The 14,454-nt window shown below is 39.0% G+C and overlaps 1 pseudogene; it reads right to left on the bottom strand.

Moving 5' to 3' along the window:
- Window positions 1-12,512: 12,512 nt before the first annotated feature.
- Window positions 12,513-12,761, bottom strand: LOC101959524 (cyclin-dependent kinases regulatory subunit 1 pseudogene; annotated as a pseudogene).
- Window positions 12,762-14,454: the final 1,693 nt, after the last annotated feature.

Raw genomic sequence — 14,454 nt, 5'->3', positions numbered from 1 at the left:
AGAAGCAGTATCCAGAAGGTGAAAGCAGTGGAGCTGACCACCTTTCAAGGATGGTCCTGGGCCTGTGTTCTGGGCTTGATCTTTTTGCAGCCCAGGGGTGTATCCTCTGGTAGCAGTGACAAGGGTTGAGGCCACTTCATGGAGCTGGTGATAATACCTGTCCTGGACACCTGTGGTTTTATCTACCAGGTTTCTTATTTTCATTTTCTTCTGGAGATGGGACCCCAATTTCTCTTGGAAAACTGTCCCTTTGCCCATGTAGCCTGTCTGTCCATACATCCATTCAACAAAACTTGAATTCCTATTCTGGGCCCTGTGGCTACAGAAATGAACCAGAGAAGGTTCCTACATTTAAGAAGCTCACCTCCAGGAGATCATTAAAAAAATGAAACAGGCAAACACATAACATTCAGATGACCAGTGATATGAAGAGTGAAACAAAGTAAAATGACTGGGGCCTCACAGGGGTAGATGCTCTAAGATCTCTGGAGAAGGGATGTCAAGTGAGACCTGAATAATGGTGGATGGGAAGAAAGGGCATCCTCATGCTCAGCCTGACCAAAGGCTCCAAGATAAAAGCAGCAGAGGGGTACCAGTGTGGTGGATGAGATGATGGAAAGATGGGAGAGTGACCTGGGGAGGGCAGGCCAGTTCAGGTGGGAACCTGGGGTCCTGGGAGTCTTGGGATTTTATTCACATATAATGGGACCATGAAAAGATTGAGAGTAAAGTGACTGGATCTGGTTCACATTAAAAAGATAAGGGCTGGGGTTGTGACTCAGCGGTAGAGCGCTTGCCTAGCATGTGCAAGGCCCTGGGTTTGATTCTCAACCACATAAAAATAAATAAAATAAAGGTATCATGTCCAACTACAACTAAAAAAAATATTAAAAAACCCACAAAACAACAACAAAAAAACTTAAAAAATAAAACAGTGGGGCCTTGTACAGTGGTGCATGCCTATAATCCCAGTGGCAAGGGAAATTGAGGCAGGAGGATTGTAAGTTCAAAGCCAGCCTCAGCAAAAGCAAGAGGCTAAGCAACTCAGTGAGACCCTGTCTCTAAATAAAATACAAAATAGGGCTGGGGATGTGGCTCAATGGTTGAGTGTCCCTGAGTTCAATCTCCGGTACAAAAAAAAAAAAAAAAAAAGTGGGCTGAGGATATAGTACATTTGCCTTTCATGCACAAGCCCCTGGGTTCAATCCCCAGCACCATACACACACACACACACACACACACTCACAATCCTTTGGCTGCTGTATGGAGAATTGATTAAGGGTGAGGCTTTGGGGTGGAAGAGAGGCAAGCTATAGTAGTACTGTAGCAGGTAAGAGATGATGGTGTCTTCAGGGCATAATAGCAGGTGGAGACACAAAGCCACGTTTGAGATGGGTGTTTGGAGGTTGAGTTGACACATCTTTTTTTTTTTTTTTTTGCTCTTTTTAAAAAATTTTTATTGTTGGTTGTTCAAAACATTACATAGTTCTTGACAAATCATATTTCACACTTTGATTCAAGTGGGTTATGAACTCCCATTTTTACCCCGTATACAGATTGCAGCATCACATCGGTTACACATCCACTGTTTTACATATTGCTATACTAGTGTCTGTTGTATTCTGCTGCCTTTCCTATCCTCTACTATCCCCCATCCCCTCCCCTCCCATCGTCTCTCTCTACCCCATCTACTGTAATTCATTTCTCCACCTTGTTTTTTCCCCCCTTTTCCCTCACTTCCTCTTGTATGTAATTTTGTATAACCATGAGGGTCTCCTTCCATTTCCATGCAATTTCCCTTCTCTTTCCTTTTACCTCCCACCTCTCACCCCTGTTTAATGTCAATCTTCTTCTCATGCTCTTCCTCCCAACTCTGTTCTTAAATATTTATTTTTAGTTGTAGGTGGGCACATAGCTTTATTTTATCTTTATGTGGTGCTGAGGATCCAACTCAGTGCTTCACATACACTAGGCGAGCACTCTTCCTCTGAGCCACAATCCCAGCCCCAGAATTGACACATCTTACTGATGGATTGATTGTGGAATGTGAGAAACAGTGGTGACATATGGTTTGAGTGGAGGACTCCTCCTGTTTGCAGGATCCAGGGGACACAGGGAAATTGAGTGTACTATGAACTCATTGCTATATATTTGTATTATTGCCTGCATGAAACCATGGGGTTTTGGGCTATATGCACTACCCCTAGTCAGGGGTTTGGGTGGTGCTCTTACCTGGCCAATTAGATTATCAAATTTCTGTGGCCAGGATGATTTTAGGGGGGGTGGGCACATAAATTTTGTTAATCCAGTTGGATTCAAATTTGGGATTCTTATTTGAAGCTTTGGAAAAAGTTCTGTGAGGCTATCAAGTGGGGACTGCCAATAGTCATTTTATCATCATGGATGTGTGTTGGGGAAATTAGAGAAAGGCAGGGGCGTTAGAGGGAAAGAGGTGAGAAATTTACTGAAAAAAGGAAAAGGAGCATTAGGGAGAATGAGGAGCCAGGAGAGCATTGTTAGAACTTCTGCATTCAGTCATGCCTCTGCTGGCCAGCGCTCCTTCTAAGCCACTTGGAGTTTCTTCTCACATTATTCTCCAACAGTATCCTAACAAATATGTGCACACAGTTAAAAGACTAGGTTAGGACACAGGAAAGAGGGAATGTAGAGGGACACATTTGAGGCATTCCTAGGACCTCAGTGAGCAGGCTAATGAAAGAGGTACCAGAAGTCATCATTCATTGGTCATTCATAAAAGCTATAGCTCTGAGTCCCAGTGACAGTACTAACATGGCACTGAGCCAGGCTTTTCACACATGGGGCAAACTTGGGTTCCCTTCCTGCCCTAGGTCTTAATCACCCATAGATGGGGCAATACCAAGAAGCAGTGAGGTAGATGCTCTTGAAGGCATCCACTCCACTCAGTCCTAGGGATGCTGGGACCTACCTGGGTCATGCAGTGGTCATGCAGGTAGGATCTTCCTCAAAGATATGCTTCCCAGGCCTTCCTACCATTCAAGAGAGAAGGCAGTGACAGCTGGGATAGAAAGGGGTTGGTTGCTGGCTCTTCTCCAAGTGCTTGTTCCACTCTCTCACCTCTCCCTCCCCTACTAATGCACCACATATCTCTCAGGCTTTTCCCCTTCTTTCTTCCACCTCTAACTTTTCAGTGCTTGCTCATTTGGTTGCTGTCCAGATCTCAGTGCTGAATCCACCTTCCTGATGCACAGAGTTTCCTCAATCACAGGCCAGTCACTTCCTGATCACCTCTACCCCTACTGGGGGCACTGGGCATAAGGAAGAACAATGACAGAATCTTCCTTAAGAATGAAGTGAAGCATCTCAGGACCTGAGGACTTCAGCCCTCTCTTAGAGAAGCAGTCTGGTCCTGGTGTACTTTACAAGATCCCATTCATTCGTTCATGAATACTTACTTAGTACTTGCAATGTGCCAGCACTGTTCAGCCCCTGGAGACACAAATGAGGAAAATGCTCAGACTTTGCCAAGTAAGAGCTGGACAGGAAAAGACAAAAGCTAGCAAGGTGATGGCATAAGATCATATGGTGACTGCTGCCCCCTACCCACATGGTCAGTTGTACTTAAGGTCGCTCATGTGAATTTCCAGGGACACCAAATAAAACACAGACACACACTTTACCTTTAAACAAGCTTCAGGATGGCTCCTCTGCTCTCAGCCTCAAGCTCTCCAAATGGGAGAGCGAGGGAAAGTCATGAGGCTGGCGAGAGAGAGTGAGCACGTTTGGAAGTGGGCTTTTATTGGGGTTAGAAAGTTCCATACAAAAAAAAGTCAGAAGGGGCAGGGTGAGTGTAATTCAACCCAAGGAGCTATCATGTGACACAGCTACGTCAGAAGACAAGCCCTCAAACTTCTGGGACTAGGGCAATGTTCAGGTCACCACGAGATGTAGTGATGGTCAAAGCCTCCCCGCTCCAGGACGGAAGACGGCGAATCATTCAGAGTGGCTCCCCACAGGCGACCATAATGGACAGAGATCTATAAAAGGGCCCTGGGGTTTCTCCAAGAGCAGGATCCACTAAGTCAACTCCTGGGTCCTTCTGGGAGGTCTGCCATGCTGGAATCTATAGGCAACAGTCACTTATCTGGGGGTGGGGCTGCTGCAGAAGAAATGACCAGGGCAGGGGCTGATGGAGAGGGAACATCCTAGTACAACTCACTCCAGGAAACCTAATGTTTTCCTCTTCAGGCAATGGGGCATGTGAAGAGGTCTGATCCCATTGGTACCTCAATGACCTCTCCTTTCATCTCTCTACCCCTCCCCAAAGGGGTCTAATTAGGATCTATCTGGGGGAACTCATGGAAAGAGGATCAGAGAATAATGGAGACAGGGTGGGTAAAGGGAAATAGACTGCAGAGTACTCGAACTACCTAGCCAGGGTCATCCACAGTGGTCATGAGGGGCTTATTTCTTTTTCTGGGGGAGGTCTTGATGCACTTTGTTTATTTGCAATCTGTCCCAGGAGGCAGAGTGTCTACATATTCAGAGCCCCAATCTGATGATTTTACCACTAAGCTATATCCCCAGCTCTCTTTCACTTTTTATTTTATTTTTTAAATTTTTATTTATTTTTTAAAAGAGAGAGTGAGAGAGAGGAGAGAGAGAGAATTTTTAAATATTTATTTATTTTTTTATTTTATCGGCAGACACAACATCTTTGTTTGTATGAGGTGCTGAGGATCGAACCCAGGCCGCACGCACGCCAGGCAAGTGCGCTACTACTTGAGCCACATCCCCAGCCCTTTCACTTTTTATTTTGAGACAATTTCTCACTAAGTTGCTGAAGCTAGCCTTAAACATGCTATCCTCCTGGCTCAGTCTCCAGAGTCGCTGGGATTACAGATTGAACCACCACACCTGTCTATTTATATATGTCTATTTATATATTCATATTGTAATGGACATTTGGGTTATTTCTAAGTTTTGGTGATTATGAATAGAATGGTTATCAATATTTGTAGGCACAAGTTTTCATTTATTTCACTTATTTGTTCATCATTAAGAGTTCTTTTATCAGTTCTTTTAAATTTTATTTACTTGTTGGTATGTGGTGCTGAGGATCAAACCCTGTGACAGGCAAGTGCTCTGTCACTGAGTCATGACCCAATCCCTTTTATCAGTTCTTTTAGGAGCTCTTTTTTTAAAATGAGAAAGAGAGAGAGAGAGAGAGAGAGAGAGAGAGAGAGAGAGAGAGTTTTAATATTTATTTTTTAGTTTTTTTCGGCAGACATGACATCTTTGTATGTGGTGCTGAGGATCGAACTTGGGCCGCACACATGCCAGGTGAGCGAGCTACCGCTTGAGCCACATCCCCAGCCCTTTTAGGAACTCTTTATAAGGTTAAAGAAGTACTCTATTTCTGGTTTGCTGAGTTTTTAATCATGTTAAAAATTTTTAAATGCTCTTTTTGAATCAATTGATACAATGATACAATCATGTGATTTTTAGTCTGTTCACATGATAGGTTATATTTTTATTTATTTATTTTTAGTACTGAAGATTGAACCCAGGGGCACTTAAACATTGAGCCACAGCCTCAGCTCTTTTTTGTATTTTATTTAGAGACAGAGTATTGATGAGTTGCTTAGGCTCTTGTTAAATTGCTGAGGCTGGCTTTGAACTCACGAGCCTCTCATGCTGCTGAGATTATAGGCATGCACCACCACACCTGACATATTAGTTGATTTTCAACTATTGAACCATTCTTATATTCCTAGGATAATTTCCATTGGCCATGTGTATGATTTTTAAAAAAATATTTGATGAGCCAATATTTTGTTTATTATTTTTGTTTCTCTGTTTACAGAGAATATGGTCTGTATTTTATTTTCTTGTAATGCTTTTGGCATTAGGGTAATTCTGGCCTTTAAAATCCCTTGGAAATTGGTCCCTTCTGTTCTAATCTCTGGAAGAGATTGTGTGGAATTGTTACTATTTCTTTCTTAAATATTTGGTAGAATATGACAGTATCTTGGTCTAGAATTTTATTTATTGGAATTAAAAAAATTTTTTTAGCTGTAGATGGACACAGTATCTTTATTTTATTCATTTATTTTTATGTGGTGCTGAGGATCAAATCCAGTGCCTAATGTATGCAAGTCAAGCGCTCTACCGCTGAGCACAATCCCAGCACTATTGGAAAATTTTTAATGTCAAAATTAATTTCTTTAATAGACACGAAACTATTTTGGATTGTCTATTTCTTCTTGAGTGAGTTTTGATACTTTGAGACTTTCAGTGTATTTGCCTCTTTTTATTTTTTATGGGGGTTGTTAGGGTTCAAACCCAGGGCTCCACAAATGCTAGGCAAGTGCCTGAGGAATATGTGTGTGTATGTGTGTGTGTGTGTGTGTGTGTGTATACACACACACACACATACATATACATATATATATACATACATACACATACATACACACACACACACACACACACACACACACACACACACACACACACACACACCGGGAATTAAAACCAGGAAACTTAATCACTGAAACACATCTCCAGCCCTTTTTATTTGAGATAGGGTCTTGCTAAGTTGCTGAGGCTGGTCTCAAATTTGACACCTCCTGCTCCAACTTCCCAAGTCACTGGGATTAAAGGCATGTGCCACCATTCCTGGCTCTCCTTCACTTTTAAAGAGCAATTTCACTGATTATTTTTAAGTCAACAGTTTAAATATTTCACTCCATTCTCCTTCATTTACTTGATCTCTGATCATAAGTTTGTTGTATTTATTATCTTTGCTCCTCCATGACATATTCCCCCATATTCCTAGCTTTTCAAGAATTTTGTCTTTCCAGTAGTTTGAATATGGTATGCATGGGTGTAGTTTTTTGGTTTTTATTCTGCTTGGTGTTCTTTGAGTTTCTTGGGTTTATGGTTTAGTATCTACCATTAATCTGTAAAACTATGCCCAGATAAATTTTAATAAAACTATTGAAAAGCAAAGAAAGAAAAAAATCTTAAAAGTAGAGAAAAATGAAGCATTAATTGCAGAGAAATTATGTAAATGAGTGTGGACGTTTCATCAGAAAGCATGAAAAACAGGCCTGAGGGTGTAACTCAGTGACAGAGCACTTGTCCAGCATGTATGAGGCCCTGGGTTCCATCCCCAGCACCAAAAACTAGAAAAAAAGAAAAGAAACCATGAAGACCAGAGACCAACGTCTTTAAAATGCTTAAAGAACTGTCACCTAGAATTATATGTCCACAAAAATATCCTCCCAGAATAATGGTGATATAAAGACACTCTCAAGGGCTGAGGTTGTAGCTCAGTGTTAGAGCGCTTGCCTAGTATGTGTGAGGCACTGGGTTCGATCCTCAGCCCCACATAAAAATAAAATAAAGGTATTGTGTCAACCTATAACTAAAAACAAATATTTTTTTTTAAAAAGGACACTCTCAAATGAAGAAAATAAGAGACTGCACTTCAGCAGACAAGCTCTTAAAGAAATGTTAAAGGAAATTCTTCAGGAAGAAGAGAAAAAAGGGGCTGGGGATGTGGCTCAAACGGTAGCACACTCGCCTGGCATGCGTGCGGCCTGGGTTCGATTCTCAGCACCACATACAAAGATGTTATGTCTGCCGATAACTAAAAAATAAATATTAAAATTCTCTCTCTCTCCCTCTCTCACTCTCTCTTTAAAAAAAAAAGAAATAAGAAAAGGGGATTACCAATGATGAGGAAACATTTAAAGTGATGGATTCTAAACACAGTCTAAATCCTAGCAGATTAAACAAATTCTCACACTAAAGCCTACTTACCCTCCATTCCTATTATCCAACTTTCAATTAAAAAAAAAGTTAAACATCTCTAGCAATTAGAGAACTACAAATCAAAACTACTCTAAGATTTGATCTCAATACAGTCAGAATGTTTGTATTAAGAATACAAACAATAAGTGTTGATGAAGATGTGGGGGGAAAAAGCACATTCATATGTCGCTGGTGTATATCCTTTTTGGTATTGGTCTAGATTCTTATTCCTGTAAATTTAAACCTTTTATCAAATTTGGGAAGTTGTTACCCTTCCCCTCCTTCCCTCCCTTCCTTCCTTCTTTCCTTCTTTCCTTCCTTTCTCTCTCTCTCCTCAGCATCCCCACTGCCTCTCTATCTTTCTTAGTAGAGATCAAACCCAGGGTTACTTTACCACAGAGCTACATCCCATTCCCAGCCTTTTTTTTTAAACTTTTATATTTTGAGACAGAATCTTGTTAAGTTGTTTAGGGCCTTGCTAAATTGTTGAGGCTAGCCTCAAACTTGGAATCCTCCTGCCTGTCTCCTGAGTCATTGGGATTACAGGTGTTTGACACCACCCCCGGCTACCCATTATTTCTTCAAATCATTTTTCAGCGCTAAGTTTTTTCTCCTTTCCATCTAGGTCTCCAACAAAATGAGTGTTAGTCCATTTGATATTGTTCCACAGTTCACTGAAGCTGTTTACTTTATTTTTTTCTAACATTTTATTTCTGTTTTTTAGATTAGGTAATTTCTATTATTCTGTATTGAAGTTTACTCACTAATTTATCTATCATGTCTATTCTCCTAAGGAGCCTGTCAATAAATTCTAAATTTCATATATTGTATTTTCACTATTAAAAACTTCTATTCATTCTTTTAAAATTTAGTTTTTATTTCTCTGCTGAGAATGTGTATCTTTCATTAATTTAAAAAGAGTTCACCTTTACCTCATGGATGATGGTTATAATAACCATTGAAATCTTTGCTATTTCTAATATCAAGATTTCTTGGAGAGCCGAGTTTGGTGGCACATGCTTATAATCCCAGAAACTCAGGAGGCTGAGGCAGGAGGATCGCACAGTCAAGGTCAGCCTCAGCAATTTAGCAAGGCCCTAAGCAACTTAGGGAGACCCTGTCTCAAAAAAAAAATTTACCCATGTCACTTATCATTACTTCTTTTTTCATTGCTCAGTAGTATTTCATTTTGTGAATATACCACAATTTGTCCATTCTTCTGTTTATAGATATTTGACTTATTTCCAGTTTTTGGCTATTATGAATATAATGCTAAGAGCATTCCTATACAAACCTTTTTGCAAATCTTTGGTTTCATTTCCCTCTTTCTTTCTTTTCTGTTCTTTTTGTTTGTTTGTTTGTTCACCACTGAGCTACCCCTAGTCCCTTTTTATTTTTTATTTTGAGACAGGGTCTTGCTAAATTATTGAAGCTGACTTTGAACTTGTTATTCTCCTGCCTTAGCCCATAGAATTGCTAGCCATTACCCACAGAGGTTTTTGTTTCTCTTGAATAAATATCTAGGAGTTGAATTGCTGATGTAGGTGTAGGTTTGTGTTTAATCTTCAAAGAAATAGCCAAATCAATTTCCATATTGGAAGTACCATAAAAATTACATGAGAATTTCATTTGCACTACATTTTTGCCAATATTTGCTATTTTTTCCTGTCATTTTAGCCACCATAATGGATATGGAATAGTATGCCATTGTGGTTTAAATCTTATCTTTCCCTAATGACTAATGATGTTGAGCAACTTTTCATTTGTATAATGACCATTTGGATATTTTCATTTATGAAGTATTGGTTTAAGTCTTTTGTCCACTTTTATTGGTTGCTTATCTTTTTCTTTTTGAGTTTAGAAGTTCTTATATTCTGAATATAAGTCCTTTGCCATTATAAGGTCTTGCTTAGCATCTGAACGGTCATCTTAAGTGACAGCTGCCATTTTAAGGAAAAAGTTTTGCTTTCCCAGCATTTCTGAGAAAGGCTCACCACTCCTTCATACCAACCCAGCTCTGATTCCTGAGTCTGCCCCATAAAAGCCTGGGAACCCAAGCCTGTTTTGCCTCTCTATAGAGAGATGGCCTTTATTTATCCTTTCTAGCTTACCTGTCTCTCGTTCCTCGCTTTCCCTTCAGCCAGACATATGGATTTTAAATGTTTTTTCCCCAACCTGTAGTTTAAGTGATTTTTTTGATGAACAAAAGGTTTTAATTTGGACAATGTCCAATTGATCAATATTTTATAATTAGTTTTTTAAAAAAATACTTAGTATTTTCTGTGTCTTGATTAAGGAATTTTCATCAACTTCAGGGACACAGAATAATTCTCATAGAATTTCTTCTAGAAGTTTTATAGTTTTATTTTTTGTTTAGGTCCATGATCCATCTTGAATTAATTTTTTTTGGTCTATGGTGTTCAATAAGGGTCAAATTTTTTTTAAGATCAAAAACTGCATTTTCTTTCTACATTGAATTATCCTGGTACACTTCAAAAAAAAAAATCAATAGACCATATAAATGTGAGTGTATTTCTGCTTCTCTATTCTGTTTCATTGATCTGTTTATTTATTCTTACAGCACATTGTTTTGGTTATTGTAACTTTATTTATTTATTAGTTTTAGATGGACACAATAGCTTTATTTTTATTTTTATGCGGTGCTGAGAATCGAACCCAGTGCCTCACGCATGTTAGGCAAGCGCGCTACCACTTGAGCCACATCCCCAGCCCGTACTGTCACTTTATAATGAGTCTTAAAATGAGATAATGTAACTCCCTCACCTTTTTACTACTATATCAAGAATTTCCCAACAGTTCATTGATGTATAGAATACAGTTGAATTTTTTATATTTCCTTTGTATCTTAAAAAAAATGATGCCTTTTATTCTTTTTCTTTTTTGATACTGGGTATTGACCTAGGGGCATTTAACCACTGAGCCATATCCCTTGCCCTTTTTATTTTTTATTTTGAAACAGGGTCTTGCTAAGTTGCATAGGGTCTTGCTAAGTTGCTGAGGCTGGCTTTGAACTTGTGATTCTCCTGCCTCAGCCTCACAAGCTGCCACCAGTCTGGGCCTTTTTTTATTCTTAATTAATTTTATTATGATATAATTCACATGATACAATTCACCCATTTAATATGTACCTTTCAATGGTTTTTACAATATCTACAGATACATGTAATCATCACAATGGACATCTTGCAAATTTGCCAAATTTTCTTTTTAGTTCTAGTAGCTTTTTTATATTAGATTTATTAGGATTTTTGGTAGTGTGCAAAACTTGCACCTGCTAGGCAAGTGCTCTACACTGTACTATGTCCTCAGCTCCTTCTGTGAAAATTTTTATGCACATAACCATGATATATATGAATAGCATAATTTTTCTTCTTTCTTTTTGGCATTGGGAATTGAACCAGGGGTAATCTACTACTGAGCTACTTCCACCCCTTTTTATTTTTTATTTTGAGACAGGGAGGGTCTCACTAAGTTTTTTAGGGCCTTCCTAAGTTGCTGAGGCTGGCCTTGGATTTGCAGTGCTCCTGTCTTAGCCTCTTGAGTTGCCAGTATGTGCCCCGGCACTCAGCACAATTTTATTTCTTTAAGACATTACATTTCATTCTCTTGCTTGATTACACTGGTCAGTACTTTTAGTATATTGTTAAAGAGAAGTGATAAGAACATATCTTCTTATATTTTATTTTCCCATCTTTATTTTTGAAAGATGTTTACTCTGGGTATCAAATTTTAGGTTGGCTTTTATTTTCTTTCTTCTTCTTTAGCACTTTACAACGTCATTCCATTTTCTTTTGCTTCCATTTGTTTCTGATGACAAGTCATCTATCATTTTTACTATTATTTCTTTAAATGTAACGTGGCCTTTTTCTCTGCTTTTGAGTTTACAATTTTCTTTTAATCCTTGGTTTTCATCAATTTGACTATTTGTGCCTATATGTGATTATTACATGCATGGGTTTAGGGCTTGGATTCCAATGCAGAGTTAAGGTCTTTAGGAGGTGTTTGAATCATGAGGTCAAATGAAATCTGACCTTGTGAATGCTTGAACTGAGCTATATTCCCAGCCCTTTTCTCACTTTATTTTTGTTTCCTGACTGCCACAAGGTAATCTGCTTTGTTCCACCACATGCTCCCTGCCATGATGTTCTGCTTTTCACAGCTCAGAAGCAATAGAGCCACTTAACCATGGACTAAAACCTCTGCCACTATGAGCCATAATAAATCTTTCCATCTATTTATTTATTTATCTATTAATTTATTTTAGATTATAAAAAACTTCCACTTTAATCAAGGCTTTTAATGTGGAACAGATTTATCAATTAAAATGGAAAGTTTCCAATACAATGAAACATAAATCCATAAATCACCATACATAACAACACCCAACAGGAAAAAACAAAACAGCAAGTTTACACAATCCCTGTAACAGCACGGTCTGATTCTCAGATGCTCTATCCATCTGCCAAGTGTGTTCTGCTGGATACAAAGCACACTGTGGCTAAGGCTGTGGGCCACAAAGCACTCATCTGAGCCAGCAGTGGTGGCTCTATTCCACAGACAAAGCCATATCAGCACATTCATACAGTGTATTGAGTATCCTTTAAATATAAAAGTAGAAAACAAGAAGGAAACATGATCATGTTATCAGAAAGATATCAGAAAGTTAGGGCAGCTATGTAAAGCTGGAGGCCTCATTTCTTTGGCTTCTTGGGTAGTGGCTGCCAAAATAGCAAGATATGAAGTTCTGGTTCATGGATCATATAATGAACACATCCCTGACACCAAGATCCTTCCATTCAGATTCAGTGGGTTTTAGGGACCAGTTTGGCTCTGTCCTTGGGCAACATGACATGCCAGTACTTGAACTCCTTGTTGTCATATTTGTCTGAATAGTAAATTTGTTTGACATAATTGCTTTGCCTGCAGGCCTCCAGCACCATGCTGCCAACCTCTCCAAAAGCATGCCAGATCTTTAGGTTGATTTTCTCAGGTATTTTGTCATGGGAGTGGAAAGCTGACTAGCACAAGATTGCATAATTTTTTGATTTGCCTTGAGGTTTTATAATCTAGTATTTTGTACATTGTAATTTTCAATGTTAGAATTTCCATATAGTTCTTTTGTTCCATTTTCTGGTGCTTACATTTGTTTGCCAATATCCTTCATTTTTTTTAGTTATATTGTCCACTTTTCTCTTTAAATTCTTTAAGTTTTAGAGGTTTTACTTAGTTCTTTTGTTATTTTAAAAAAGAGTTTCCATTTGTTTGCCTGTAATAGCTTGTTACTATAATGAATTAGCTGACGCAGAATAACTTTCTAAAGAAAAGTGATTTATTTAGCTCAGTCTGGAGGCTCAGAGGCACGGTGCTGATATCACCATACTTCTGGTGAGCATTTCATGGAGGATGGTAGGAGCATGTATGAAAGGGGGAGATCATATCACTGAACAGGAAGTTAGAGAGCAAGTCAGGGGTCAGTCTCACTCTTATACTATCTTCCTCTTGAGAGAATTTCAGTCCAGTAAACAACATTCCCTTCCAAGGGCAGTGACCCCCAAGGACCTGAGGAGCTAGCTCCGTGTAGTCCTCACCTCTTAAAGATCTCCTTTTGCCTCTGTAGGGGCCAACTTCTAATGCACAAGTATTAAGGGACAAACCATATCCAAACCACAGCATCATCAGAATCTTACATCTTTTCTTTCATTTTTCCACCTTTTACTCTAAAATATTTATCCATTCCATCCATATTTATATCATATTAGATATTCTAAAGTCCTTGTCTGCTAATTTGAACATATGAGTCATCTGTGAGTCTTCCTCTATTAATTTTTTCCCTTTTGGTTACAAGTCACAGTCTTTTCCCAGCTTCTTCATGTGTCTCATTTTTTAAAAATATATGCCAAACACTGGATAAATGTATTAGAGACTGAGCTAGGTCATTTTCCCATTAAACAGGAGTTCAATTAGATTGGGACTGAGTTGTCACTACCTAGTTTTCATTCATCTCGGTTTCAGGTGTCTTGAGGGTGGGATTAGACCCTTTAGTTCCAGCATAAGTATGGAATCACTGCACTATTAGACTGGAGATCTTGTTTTGCCTGCCAGACCGGTCTCTGGTCTGATGGAGTCCCAAGGAGAAAATCATGGTTGCAGATTCTGGTTACTCTAGCAGCTCATGTGCAGTCATTGAATGTTCAACTGATTTCTCCTCAACCCCACAACATTACTCTGCATCTGGAAGGCTCACAGCTCTCTGTCCCTGTGTCCAGAGTTTTGGTAAATAACCACAGTCATGAACTAGAAAAGGATTGAAATTGAATTTATGTGCACTTTTTGTATCTATTTTTCTTTGACAACTTAAAGAAAATTGCTATTTTTCTTTTTTAGTTCATCCAGTGTTTTCATGTTATGGTTACCGACCAAGTTATAGTCTCTGTGGCCCTCTATCTCCTAACTGGTGGTGAAATTCTTGATATTCTCATGAAGTAGCATTTCTTCCTCCTTTCTGGGGGAAGAAACTATAGGAAGTGGGATCTAGCTAAAGGGACTGGGTTCCTGGGACATGTTCTTGGGGTCTATATACTGTCCCTGGCCCCTTTCTATTTCCTAGCTGCCATAAGTTAGTTTTTATTTGCC

This window comes from Ictidomys tridecemlineatus, chromosome 3, assembly GCF_052094955.1.
Source record: "Ictidomys tridecemlineatus isolate mIctTri1 chromosome 3, mIctTri1.hap1, whole genome shotgun sequence".
Classification (NCBI taxonomy): Eukaryota; Metazoa; Chordata; class Mammalia; order Rodentia; family Sciuridae; genus Ictidomys; species Ictidomys tridecemlineatus.
The sequence above is the reverse complement of the archived record's forward strand: the minus strand, read 5'-3'. Positions and strand labels throughout refer to the sequence as shown.